Here is a 14,826-nt window from a genome sequence, read left to right on the forward strand (position 1 = left end):
CAAAGCTCGATATAAACACATTCTTAAGCCGAGTGATGGTGGGCCTTCCCTTCTAGGGTTATAGAAAAGGCATGTATCATGGTTACATTGCTTATCGGCCCACATGTTTCGCAAGTTGACTCAAAAATCTCTATGTGCTGGATCGGGTCCCCATCTCCTGAGAACTTTTGCACAAGCTTCGAAATGATGTGTGGCTTCATATGAGATGGTCTAGATTCAAGGGTAGTGCCTAGTTCCTTGACCATGCCTTTGCACATTTCTACATCCATATTCAATAGATCTGCCCTCGTGGCCATAGTTAAGTCTATGTGGGGATCCATTCTTGGTCTTCCAAGAGCTACCCCCATACCTAGACCTCATCCTCAGGCCTTACCTTGAGCTTAATGTCAAATAGGAATAGTCTAAGGACTTCGTATATACATACTTACTTAAGACTACTAATAGAGGTCGGACCATTTTTAAGTTTGGTGCCTAGTATTAAAATTAATCACTTGTATATAAGCCATTTTTAAGTTTGGCCGGCCTAGTGTTAAAACTAGCCACTTATATATGTCATTTTTAAGTTTGGCCGGCCTAGTGTGAAAACTAGTCACTTGTATATAAAGTCATTTTTAAGTTTGGCTAGCCTAATGTGAAAACTAGTCACTCGTATTTTTGACAATAAGTAATACATAATCATTCCCTTGTAATAGAATACTTGTGATCTCTCTTCTCTACCCTTGCTTGCTTGTATGCTATTGGTTTCATGCATGCTAGATGGATGCTTGGTTAAATAGGTTTGCTTGTACGTTTTCCTCTTCCATTAGCTTCTTCTTTCCCCATCTTTTGTGACAGAAAACGATCGCAAAGTACCACCTCTGTTTGCCTCCATTAGGCAAAGAGGAATCTCCCTTCACCCCATTGTTGGCAGGGAGCATTTGGGTATGACAATAGAGTGGCATGCTTGTATGCTATTGGATTCATGTGTGCTAGATGGATGCTTGGTTGAATAGATTTTCTTGTAGGTTTTTCTCTTCCATTAGCATCTTCTTCCCCTGCCTTTTATGAGAGAACCATCGCAAAGGACCATCTCTGTTTGCCTCCATAGACAAAGAGAGCTCTCCCTTGATCCCATTGGCAAGGAGCATTCTGGTGTGACAACAGAGTGAGAATGTGATGGGACGAGCTAGCACACCCACATTGGGAAGTTGCAATTATAGCTCTAAGGCAAGGCCCAATGACACATGCTTCGGCAAGGCTAAGGTAAGATCTTGACTAGCCTAGGGCCCAATAACACTGCTTCGGCAACAAGGCTAAGGTAAGCTCTTGACTTGAACATATTTGACACCACTACGGGGGTCTAGCCTAGGGCTTAGATTAGTTCATCCATCCATTCCAAGATATTGGAATCACCCAATATTTCCCGGTGTTAATTAGGAGGGCACACATTAAAAAAAATATGGTTTTTGAGTCTTGGGTATGTTTAGTTTATTGTTTTTTATTTTGTTTTGAATCTTATTTTCATCTCTTAGAAAGGAAAAAGCCTAGTTTCTTAGTCTTTTGCATGATTTTTAATCCCATAATGATCTTATTGCATTGAGCCAAGAAATAGCTTAGTAATTATGATTAGGAGTGAAATCCACTCTTAAAACATGAGTATTAAGCTCCATTAGGTGTGTATTAGAATAGAATACGTAATGTTCATATTTTTTCATGAATTGTTGAAATTAATAGCTTAAAAGCATGTAAAACCAATAAAAATTACTTAAAAACTTGTATAAGCATCATTAACTATGATTAAGATCCTTAATCATCTCCCATCAAGTCCAAAAAACCTTTAAAAACTCCAAAAACCAGGTCAAATGAGCTCTCGGATTGGGAGACATGAGCCTATAGTCCTGTGAAAAAAGACGCGAGTCATCAACACACATGAACCATGAGTCGAGACATGTGAGCCGTGAGTTTGGAGATATGAGTCAGCCATACATGACTCTAGAGATAGGTATACCTAATATTGAACCAACCAATTTATTACTGCCTTAAAGACTTGTAAGGACATACTTACTCATGTCCTTTAATGATTTTCTTATTGTACAATCTATACCAACTATAATTTCCAAGGAAAATTCTTATCCTTTGTAGAGCCTAGTGCATAAAAAAGGCATACTAGCCCTGTCATAGGCCTAGTGCATAAAATTCCAAGCCTAGGTAGGCCGATTTCCTAAAAATAAAGCACGTGAATCTATTTCATAAAAAATCCGTGAGAGTCAATAGGCATGAGTCAACACATGTGAGTCACAATAGAGCCATGAGTCAACAAACGTGAGTCAAAGCATGTGAGTCTAGAGGCATGAGTCAATACATGCGAGTCAACGCACACAAACCTAGGGATATGAGCTCTTAAAAAAAACTCAAAACTCAAAATAAATTATGTGAAAAAAATATTTTTGTAGCTTGAGCAGAAGAGAAGGATTGATATTCCCACTAAAATTTGTTCATTCGGACTTTACCTTGAAGGCCTTTAAAGCCAATGGTTTGGGTTGCAAAACCTACAAGGTCTTGAAGGCAAAACCAGTGGTTTGGGTTGCAAAACCTACAAGGTCTTGGGATACACATTCATTGTGGGATTCTCACCTAGCGGAGCCAGATGGAGCACCATCACAGAGAGCTATAAACTCAAGCAAGAGGAGGGTGAAACAATGTGAGATTATATTGCTAAAACCAAGTATCTCCACGTGAGATGCAACCCCCCCACAAAAGACTAGATGACTTATCACTCATTGATCAATTTATGACTGGTCTCAAGAGAAAGAGACTTCATGACCATCTCCACAGGTCTAGACACTACATCTTTAACAAGTGTTGCCAAAACAGACGAGGAAATACACCTAGTAGTCAATCTATAAGACAAGGATGTAGAAGTCATCTAGCTAAACCAAGAGACAGTTAAGGCATCATCCAAAGCCTTAACTGCCCACCACCACAGCACCAACTAGAGTCCTACTAGTCAAGGACATAAGCATGGACGAGTTTGAATTTTTTTTTCTCAATTGTTTAGGCTAGTAGTGGCAATGCTAGCCCCAACCAATCCCTCATATTTATCTCCATGAAGAGATGTGGTTTGGTGTAACCATACAAGCACATAGTGTCCACACCGACAAGGCCTAGAAAACAACAATATTGTGCTCATTGCCAGCGGCATGAGAACCACGATATAACCCATTGTTGTTGGTACCAAGGAAACTCGAGACCACAACTTAAGGTCTTGGTACCAAAGCAACACTAGCCCTACCGCCCATACCAAAAAAGCTTCTCAACTAGTGTATAATCTAGTTCCCATTTATCAAAACCCTATATCAAGAGGTATATATAGTTCACCACCAATTCCATACCCACATCCGATATTACCATCCCAACCAATTCCTCTCCTAGGATTTCACCAGTATGATGGCATGTAGTGACATTGCCAACACAGACTCTGAGAGTCCAGAACATGAGAGCTATGAGCTATAGGAGCAATACAATATTTGCCAGAGCAAATCCCAACCTTTGAATATGCCTCCTTTTTTAAATCTATGGTATAACAAAGGGTGAGAGACTTCAATAACAAGTCATGCAAGCCAACTCTTCAATGTTTCCATTGTAAGGGCCCACACGTGTTTGTTGCACCAAGTGCCTCAACTCCATCTTTAAATAAAGTGCCAAACCTCAATGTCCTTTCATACCGAGGCACATATTAAAAGTGTGGATTCAAAAATGCTTTCAATGATTGTCCCAACAAAGTGATAATCACCACAGGATAGGAGAAATGGGCCACTTCGGTGAGCCTTAACTTGTTAAGCATACAAGGAGGACTATTCATCATAAGGCTCCAAAACAAAGTTGAGGGTAGTAGCCAAAAGGATGAAGGACCAAAACTGGAGATCCAAAAGAAGAAAACCTTAAAGAGCATGCAAAAACACAATGAATGATCAATTGTCAAGAGCAATGACATTGTGATAATTGAAAGTTGTTCGGACAAAAACTTCAAAGTTGCCTCCTCATGCCACGGAGAACATGCAATCTCCCACTCAAACCAGCTCTTCCCAGAGTGAAGAAACCCATTAACTATGCAAACATTCCAAAGAAACTCAAACCCTATGTTGGAGAAAGATCAAATGAAACAAGCCCAAGAACTTGTAAGGAAGGTTCAGGTTGACCTAAAGCACATGGTTAAGTACGAACCATTGACCCCGCCTGAGAGTATCCCTAACCCCACTCAAGAGTCAATCATAAAACCAATAAGGGGACCGCAAAGTGTGCCAAAGGCCATAGCTAAACCTGTGACAATTCTTAAGAAGCCACAAAATTAGCCTTTTCCTCTAGAATCAATCCAACCAGATTTTGCATTGCTAGATGTAATGAAGGAGAACTCAGAGGAAGGTTTCATGGGTCATCATAGTCACCACGATAGTTTCTAGGATGAGTTTGGTGCTGACTTCATTTGAACCTCCATCAAAGGTACTTCCTCCTAGGAAGGAGGATTAGATCACATCCCCTACACAGTGGCCTCCTAGGGAAGGATCAGTGCATCGCCTTCTAGTAGGGAAGGATCAATGCTGTACATCCTCTACACACTGGCCTCCTAGGGAAGGATCAGTGCACATCCCCTACACAGTGGCAAGTCCAAGCCCCTTTCTAAATGACTACGAGTCAAGTGAGTGTGAATATTGCACAAGGGCCTTCTTATCCGCAAAAGTCCAAGTCCTAATAAGTTATTTTTTGCAAGGAAATCCTCAAATTTGGAGATACTTATTTGACTCGATAACTGGAAAAAACCTAAGAGGAGGGTGAGCCATGCCACACTGAGCACTCTCCTTCCATACTACCCAAGTTAAAAGGACACCTAAAAGTTCCCATGAACAAGCTCGAAGGCATTAAAATGGATGCCATGTTACCTGTTGTTTATAAATGCATGATAGTCTCTGCAATCTTGGATGGCAGTGCTGGTGTTAGCATAATCACTAAGGATTGCTGGAGGCCTAGGAAAGTTGGACCACGAGGCTTGTAGAGGCATGAGCCTCATGGTCAAGCTTGCCAATGGGAACAAAACTAAAAACCTTTGGGCATCCTTTAGGATGCAAACATTAAGACCTTTAGTGTCACGTAGGCTGTAATGCCTGTGAGACCGACGGCAGACCGGATGGCCATGTCCGGGGTTCAGTGGGAGAGGACGCCCATGCGGAGTCATGGGCGGCCAGGCTAGTGTGGACGGCAAGCCACACACTATATAGCCTGGGGGATGAGGTGCAATCCTCATTCTTCCTCTATGGCTGGGTGGTGAGCCAGAGGCCGTCCCCTCTTGTGGTAACGCCCGTAGCGGCGTTACGGATATCTAACATTTAGGCTAAGCCTCCACCAAAACACCATGATCCTCACTCAGAAGGCCTTACATGAGAGATGCAAGGATGGTTTCACGATTGGTAAAACATTCGCATTTACATATGAAAAGTTAACTAATCCTTTAAAATAAACTTAAAAACATGGAAGACTCATCTCATGGGGGTTGTTAACCACATTGGCTGACACTACTCCATGCACGAAAACTTCTTCTAGCATATTTTTGTACTGTGCAATGCACTTCATGTAAAACGATTATGGGGAATCTTTGAGATTATGACTTGTGCAATGTTGGAAGATAGTCAACACCAACCTTATGACTTGTGTAATGCCAATGATATATATCTAGTCTAGGAAATTAGCCTAGAATAGCTTATTGAGTCCCCAAACACTAGTTTGGGCAATTGGATATTGTATAAATGAGTAATTTTGACTAATGAGAAAACACATAATCCCATTCTCACAATTGAGTTTGAGTCTTCTTACTCTTTTTATTGAGTTGCTTGTATGCTTTGCTCTTCTTCTTTGTTGCATGCATGCTTTGTTGTTGTGTGGCTGAGTGATGCTGTTGTTGTAGGCTCTCTTCTCCCCCTATCTTTCTCTTTCTCTTGTCTACCCTCTTATGCTTTCACTCACCAAGGCATAGAAGTAGAGGTTGAGCTTTATGGAGCTCTCTCTCTCTCTCTCTCTCTCTCTCTCTCTCTCTCTCTCTCTCTCTCTCTCTCTCTCTCTCTTATCCCCACCCATTTGCAAAGCTCCTTTGTAGTTACAACAAAGAAGGTAAGGTTGAGGATCCTAGCTCCCCATGAGAGAGAGTTACTCTTCCAAGAGTGGCTTGACGTGTACACTGGTATGAACCTTACATTCTCCCCTCTTTCTCTCTATCTTGCAAGGCTCAATTGTTCTCATCCATGAACATATTTGGTGCCATTTCTACTAGGGATAAGTGCCTTGGCTTAGGACTTCCTTGCTATACTTTGCAAGTGAATATTGACATAACCCGGTTAGAATGTAAATCCACCGGTTGCTATGGCTTAACTTATGTTTTGATGTTTTTTTTATTGATTAATTGACAATATTGGTGCAATGGAGAATGGAGCAACCTTCAAGCTCAAGTTGCATGTGTGCAAGTAAGTATTCTCCTCCCTTCCTTTGATTCAAGCTCTCTTCTTCTTGCATTTCCTAAGTTTTTAAATTTTAGTTCATTTTAGGACTTAATTCCACCATTAATCTTTGTATAAACACCATTAGGTTGCATTGTGCATATTAGGTAGATTAGGAAAGGCTAAAATGTGTTATCAAAACAAAAATCCAAAATATACACCATTAAGGAGTAATTAGAGAGCAAAATCTAGATTTGTAGGCCAAAACTCAAAAAAAATCTCTCTAGTTGTTAACCCATTCCTAGGGTTAACAAGAGCTACCATCATTATCTTACATCAAGGAGTCAAGTTGGATACACCAAAAGGTCATGCATTCAGGATATGAAGCAATGGTATCCAAATCTATAACTCAGACGAGCGCCCGTAATGGTCCTATGTAATACTTATGGCAATTCTCACTTCGAGAGCGTGTGGTAGTAAGTTAGGATTAAGTACCAAGTGATGTACTTCATGGATATATTATGAGAGTAGTCATTGTAATAGCATTAGGCCTCTTATGAGCCTAAAGTGCCCGGCCAGCCATAGTTTAAGTGAGTGTAAACACTTATGGCCATGTATATAAGTGAATATCTCTCATAATACAGAGGACTCTCCCATTGTGCAATAGAGTCTTTCTATTGCTAATCCTCTTTCTAATATCTCTCTCTAATGCATGCTTAATGATTGTGTATGAGTGATGTGAGGTGAGAGGAGGGACGAGTACACGTAGTGTAATGCGACGGTGTGACACTGCTAGTGGGAGACATGGTGGAATTGCTTCTCAAGGAGTTGTAGAGCTTGGAGACCTCAAGGGTTATGAACTTGGCCATTGGAAAGATCCTCCTCATGACAGTTGGGTTCACCAGGTAATGTCTTGTTGGATGTGTTTCAAGGAGGATTAGGGTAAGCCATAACATTTTTGGCTACATTGTTGTCGAGGAATCATCCCTTAGCTTTTTCCATCCTTTGTCTCTAAACTACACATTACCCATTGCCCATTGTCTTAATTAGTGGTTTCCCATGAAAAAGATATGGTTTTGATGGAGATTTATGTGTGATTTGGTGTAGAATAGCTCGCTTTTTTGTTTTGTAAAAATGTTTTTTTATTTTTAAGCTTAATTTATTGTTTTTGTTGTTGTTAATGTAGTTTTTAATGTTCTTAGGGCTTGCGCATAGAGTGTATTAGGCTTTGTTTTCTTCCATTGCATCAAATAATGTAATAGAATGCTAATTTTAAAGGTTTTAGCTTTCTTTAGAGTTAAACATAGAACTAGAATCATTAATTTTTGTTTGATTTGTATGTTTTTTTGTTTGAATTGTATGCATTAGAGTGTTAGCAAGCATTAAGAGTTGCTTAATCCTTTAAAAAACTTCTTAAAACCATGAAAAAACTCTTGAAATCAACTAATCTTTCTTAATTGACTGCTTCTTGTCATTAAGGAGTGATTCATCCAATTCAAGGGGTAAAAAATTTAGAAAATGTATTTTTTGGGGGTCAAAATTGATCATGTAAGAGGTCAAAATTGATCATGTAAGAGGTCAAAATTAATGTAAGTGGTCAAAATTGATCATGTAAGAGGTCAAAATTGATCATGTAAGAGGTCAAAATTAATGTTTTGAGAGCATTTAGATGCATCAAAACACCTAATTACATCAATTGGAGGAATTTGGCTCACTTTTACTTAATTTTGCATAAAGAGAAGAGCTTAAAATAAAAAGTTTAATTAATATCCAATTATAGATTAATTTACACATAAGTTGATGCACATAGCTTAGCAATTTCATGCTCTATCCAATGATGTGCTCAATGGTGTGAATTGATTAGTGGTTAATTAGAGCCCTTGATTAATCTAAAAGGGGGAAGGATTAATCTCTAATTAATTTCTAAGCATTTTTTTACATAACTCATTAAGGCTAATGAAAGATGGCACAATAAGTTGTCAAATTATCCATTCTGGGGGTCATTTATTAAGGGTGTAAGGGGTGTCATAAAAGTATTGACTTTTTTTATTCCTACTTGCCTTTTTGGAAAAATGCCTATATCTCCCCAATTTAAAATTTAAAAAATACCCCCCCCCCAAACAGGGAAATTCAAATTTCCCTCTAGAGTCCCTATTTAAAAAAAATTCGACGTTTCATGCCTTAAGCGGTTCACAGTTCACATCTTAAGGGTTTCATGCCCAAAAAAAAATTTTGACGTTTCATGTATTAAGTGGTTTACGGTTCACGCCTTAAGGTTTCACGCAAAAAAAAGGGGTGTTTCACGCGTTAAGGTTTCATGTCTTAAGCGGTTCTCACGTCGTGAACCGTACTTGCTGTTTCACATCGTGAAACAGTCCCCATGCAAAAAAAATCATTTTTTTTCTTCGTGAAGTCCGTTTCTTCACACCATGAACTGCACCCTGCTAGTTCACGTCGTGAAGGGGAGTCTGGAAAACAGCCCTGTTTGGAGGCTCGTATATATCTCCTAAACTGTGAATTCGATAAACACGCTCTAGTGCTCATCGGAAAGCCGACATCGAGCTCTTCAAAATTGGTCTTGAGCATCCAAGGAAAAAATCTATCATTTTGGCTTTCGACCAGCAACCTCAAAATTTGACCCAAAAATCGAGGTAAAAAACGGCTCTTAAATTACTAAAAATCGCGAAACGATTACGAACCATATTCTGGCTACTTTTTGAGTGTCTAAACAACGAAATCACGAAAAAATCAGAGAGACAAAGTTGTAGTACTCCAAAAATACTACAACTCTCTTATACAGAGTTTTTCCAAATTCCTTTTGGAACACATTCAAAAATGGGCTGCGAAACAAGAAAAATCTTTCCGAAAACAAATTTCATCTTGACCTCCTCTTCCATCTGGGGGATGCTATTGGCATGTACTTTTTTCAAAAAAATATCTCTATGAGGTCGTTCATATGCGTGTTGCGCCTAAAGCTAATTAGGACAAACAGACATTTTTTTGACCCAACGAAGGGTATGCCAAGCCTCCTGAGGCGCTGAAATGGATTGCAAGAAAATATAAAAAGTAAAAAAAAAAAGTGCTTGCTTATTAAAGGAGAAATTGACAACGTCAAGATATGGCAATGATAGAGGGATTATGTGGGCTCACACCCAGACTGAACCCAATGGTTGATATCTTCGAGCCATTGAGATCCATGCTCCAAATGCATCTCCCCATTCCTTTTGCCATGCCTACAAGTGTGTCATTGGGTTTTACACCCCCTGTCACATCAATCCCTCCAAGATTTGGTCCCTTGCCCAGCATTATCAGAAGTTCTAAGCCTTTAGACATGCTAGGTACCAACCCTTTGCAACTCCTACATTACCACACCTTGGACATATTGACTAATCTAGGAAGGGGGGTTGCCCAAGGTGTAAGTGAGTCCCTACCCACATTAGCACTCACACGTGGCCTTAGTGGCTTATACAAAAACATGACCGTATATATTTCCAAAATCATGGGCAAATATGATGGAACAATTGATCCTATTCAATTCATACAAATGTTTGGATATCAATGTGAAGTGTTTGTTTGGAAATACAAACTGCCCCACCAAGGTACATGCGTTGAACCTACGCTTAGTGGGAAAGGCTAGTTCAATGGTTCATCACATTGATGTTGGTGATCAAGATGAACTTCAAGACCTTGAAAATAACCTTTATCCATGACTTTTCAAGATAAGGTGATTAATGGAGTGCAGCAAAAGAACTCTGTTGGAGCAAAAACAAAACGAAACCATTAGAGATTTTTATCCTTTGGATAAAAATCTTGCACTCACGATGTGAGCCATGGGAGAAACTAAATGATGCCCAATTAAAGAGATGTTTCATGATGGGTATAAAGCAAAACAACTTACACAACTTGATCATTGTAACCAATCTGGAAACATTTGATCAATGTTGTAAAGAAGTAATACATTTAGATGACAACATGATAGAGGATGATCATGATATGAGATGTCCCTTATCTAAACCAAGTGAAGCAATGGCTAAAGAAAAATTGATATCAGATTTGTCACCCTGAATTCTATGCAACCTTGCTAAAACATTTTGAACCAGAATCTACAAGAGAGGATGAGCCCCCTCAAAACTAACCATCCTTAATGTCTCTCCAAGTGATGGGCGAGATTCCTTGTGTTCAGTGCAATCACTACATCCATCCCAATTCCCATTGTCCGTACAAAATGCCTATTTTTCTATACTGCATTTATTGCAAAACATTTAGTCATGACACATCTCAATTTTCTAATTCACCTATAATTAACTCAAAGCCTCCATCTCCCATGCCCCAACCAAACATAGTTCAAAGGGTCGGAATTGCTCAAGAAAAAGTTCAATGAACACTTCAATGTTTCTATTGTCGTGAACCACACAAAGTAGAAAACTACATAGTTTAGAATACTTCCATGCCTACAGTCATTGACACCTTGTAATCCATATATGAACGATGTGGCATTGATCACATATTCCAAGATTGCCCAAGGTGAGTTGCTTCCCTACAACCTGTCTCACAAAATACAACTCTTAACATCTTGAGTGTACAAAATGGGCAATTGTCCACAATACCCTTGAATGTGCTTACACGCTTACAAGCCAAGGCACGAGATACAATAAAAAAGAATGCAAAAGAAAACACTTCCAAATGGGTAGAAGAGCATGTTTTAAAGTAGAAATCTCAAAAGAGAATCCAAAACCTTCTAAACCCAAGAAAAATAAGGGCAACCCAACTGTCAAAACCACGGTTGAAATAAAGGATAGGAAAGAAGAACCTGTGGAGGACACAAAACCAAAAGAGCCAAAAGCTACAAATGATGCGGAAGCATCCACCTCAAAGGCCACCACTCAAACCACAAAACCTACATGTGTGACACATGATAAAAAATCGCGAAAGAAAGTTCGTTCTCGTCGCATGGGCAAACATAATGAAAACCTAACGATCCAAGGGAAGTCAAAAGATGATACAAGCTCTAGTACGTTGCTTAGTGAGAATGAAATAAGTTCTAATTCGCCACTCAGTGCACCTCATAGACCAATCAAGAAACTAAAACCCACCTAACCACCCCAAACTAAAAATCATGATCCCTCGACATATGTGGAAGGTAAACAGTAAGCTCAGGAGAGCATACTTAGCATTGTTGAGTGGTGAATGAATGGATGGATGGATGTGATATGAATAGAGGTGATGTGATGTGAGGTGAATAGATGTGATGAGATGTGATGTGAATCAGATAGATGTGGATGAATGGATGGATGGATGTGATGCGAATAGAGGTGATGAGATGTGAGGTGAATAGATGTGATGAGATGTGATGTGATGTGATGTGAATCAGATAGATGTGAATGAATGGATGGATGCATGTGATGTGAATAGAGCTGATGAGATGTGAGTTGAATAGATATGATGAGATGATGTGAATGAATGGATGGATGCATGTGATGTGAATAGAGGTGATGAGATGTGAGGTGAATAGATATGATGAGATGATGTGATGTGAATCAGATAGATGTGAATGAACGGATGAGATGTGATGTCATGTGAATCAAGATGTAAATGAATGATATGGGATGGATGTGGATGTATGTGAAAGAATGGATGTGGATGTGTATGTGAAAGAATGTGATGTGATGAAAAGAGATGTGATGCGACATGAATATATGTGGATGTGAAGTGATAGATATGAATGTATGAATAGATGTGGATAGTCGTACAGGTGAACGATTGGATGGATGTGGATGAATGAGATGAGATGTGTATAAATGAGATATGATGTGGATAGATGTGATTAGATGTTTTGTGTGGATAGAATGTATGTGATGGGATGGTGAGGAGAATGAATGTGATGTGAATAAATGAGATGTGAATAAATGAGATGTGATGTCATGTGAACTGAGATGTGAATGAATGTGATGTGATGAGATGTGGAGATGGGTAGATACGAGTGGATGAGATCTGATGAGGAGATGGGTAGATACGAGTGGATGAGATCTGATGAGGATAAATGAGGAAAGATGTGATGAGATGAAAATGATGTGATTGGATGAGAATGGGAATACATATGAAATGGATGTGATTTAAATAATATGGATTGATGTGGAACAATGTGGAAAGACGAGAGTTCATTATAGAAACTGTATTTTTGACCTGTTTTTAAATGACTGTTTTATGTCAAGAATGCTGGGGAAGCATTTTGACCATCTTGTGAATTAGGTCGTGGAGACCTAATCTGATAAAGTTGCAACAGCTGACGGAGAGTCAATGGAGGACATCTCGTGTAGCAAGGTCGGCCTAGGTCTTGACCATTTAAATGGTGAGCTTCCGGTACGGTGGATGAGGGACCAAGGAAGCAGCCTATGAGTGAAGCGCTAGGTGACCTGCAAAGGATCCTAGAGGGTGCTGACCATACGGTGCACGGGCTCTGGGTCGTCGAAGATACCCACACGTGTGTCGTGAAAGATATTGGAATAAGAAGTAAGAGTTTTTTTCTGAATTCGAGCATGGATCTGGTTGATTGACCTTGCTGGTCCAATGGATAAGTCCATGGCTCTTTTATATGGATCTGTTGTGGTTGATCTTGCTGATCTTCAACGGAGATTCCATTTTAATATGTGAATATATTGCCGAGTACTATGAGCTAGGAACCATCGAAAAGGCCCCTGAGTGGTGGACAGGTGGTGAGCGTTCTGGTTGCCAATGATGCCATAGGTACATCGATGAAGGAATGATTAGAAATAAGGATTCAACCAGAGAGTTTGAGGATTATGATCAGTGACACTATGATTTCATTAATTGATTATTTTAAAGACAATTGAATTTGTGAAAAAGGCAATTTCATATTGGGTGTGTAAGTGATGTGACTAGTTAAGTTTGCATGAATATCCGGCTAGGGGGCCTGGGAACTCTTTTCCCTGGTACCCAGGACAAAACCTAACCAAATTCTTAATTGGATCCCATCACTACAATGGTTGGGCAGTTGGTTAACCCACGAGACTGGATGGGGTTAGGCTGGACTGATGGATCCCTAAAATGAGACTCAATTCTGTTATGGTACGATAGATGAAGTAAATCCCAGATAAAAATTGTTCTATGGAAAAGAATTAACGGCTGTGCCTCTCAATGAGGAAAAAAGCATTGGCCTCTATGATCCAAGTGCAATCTTTTCCTTGATCTGACTATGGGACTTACGGGTTTGGTCAGACCAGTTCAGTTAGTTAAGGCTTTTGACTACGTTAGAGTAAAAATATCCTGGAGGAATCGCCCGTGCTTTTCAGGCGAGGGAAATTTTTCCGGGTTCGATTTTGGAAGAACCGAGGGATTAGTCTCTTGTCCGGATATCCGTGGTGGGCGAGGCCCCGAGTGAGGGACCCTGCCCCGTGCAAGAAGTGCTACTTTCACTGCTAGTACCTCTGAATTCGTTGCGCGGAGGGAACAGGGATCTTTCAGCCTAATTAAGCTAGAAATGGAGCCATAAAAAAATCTGCATGGTTATTATAAAGTCTAAGAATTAAAACTTTTGGCCTAAGTATTTTCCACTCTTTTGTGGTGATGAGCTTTTCTTCAATGGCCTAATTCCTATGACTACATCCTAGTCCACCCTTCATGAGCGTGACCTGAATTATCCATGAACCACGTTTATGTAGGGAAAACTAATGCAACCCTCAAAGTGAACAACCTATGAACATGGAAAACTCATCATATAAGTGGTGGAGATTTTGCTGAAGGCTCCATAACCACCAATAACACCACTGCTGTAAAGATGTACCAAACTTGTCACAAAACATTGGATGATGAATGTGAAAGTTTGGAGTTTGCCTCACTTTGAGAGTTGGAAGACTCTAAAAATTGGATGCACATTCTTGCAACCATGGATATCCTCCCAACAAGCATAGGTACATGATATGCCACAACTGATGGTAAGGAAATTGTTTCTATCTATATGTTGAGAAATGTAGCATGCGTCAAAATTTGAAGGCAATATCTACCGTGACCAAGAGATAGTATTTTGGGGCCCTAAAAAATCATAGAGGGACAACCTATATCTTTTCTAAGGAGGAAAAGAAGATCATTGGTGACTTTGGTATGTTGACTTTGGTATGTTGAGGCTATATCTTTTCTAAGGAGGAAAAGAAGATCATTGGTGACTTTGGTATGTTGAGGCCGTAGAATCCCATGTTGATTTTTACCGTCAGTGGTGGGTAGAAAGAGCTAAATGTTTTTTAAACTTTGGTTAGGTTAATGGCCACAGAGAGAGATGACCCCACCAAGTTAAGTCTGCAAAACTTTCTCTCTCTACAAGAAGGGTAAAGAGCAAAGCCTTAATCAAAGC

The sequence above is a fragment of the Cibotium barometz genome, chromosome 8 (assembly GCF_041138505.1).
Source record: "Cibotium barometz isolate CiBa-2024 chromosome 8, ASM4113850v1, whole genome shotgun sequence".
NCBI lineage: Eukaryota > Viridiplantae > Streptophyta > Polypodiopsida > Cyatheales > Cibotiaceae > Cibotium > Cibotium barometz.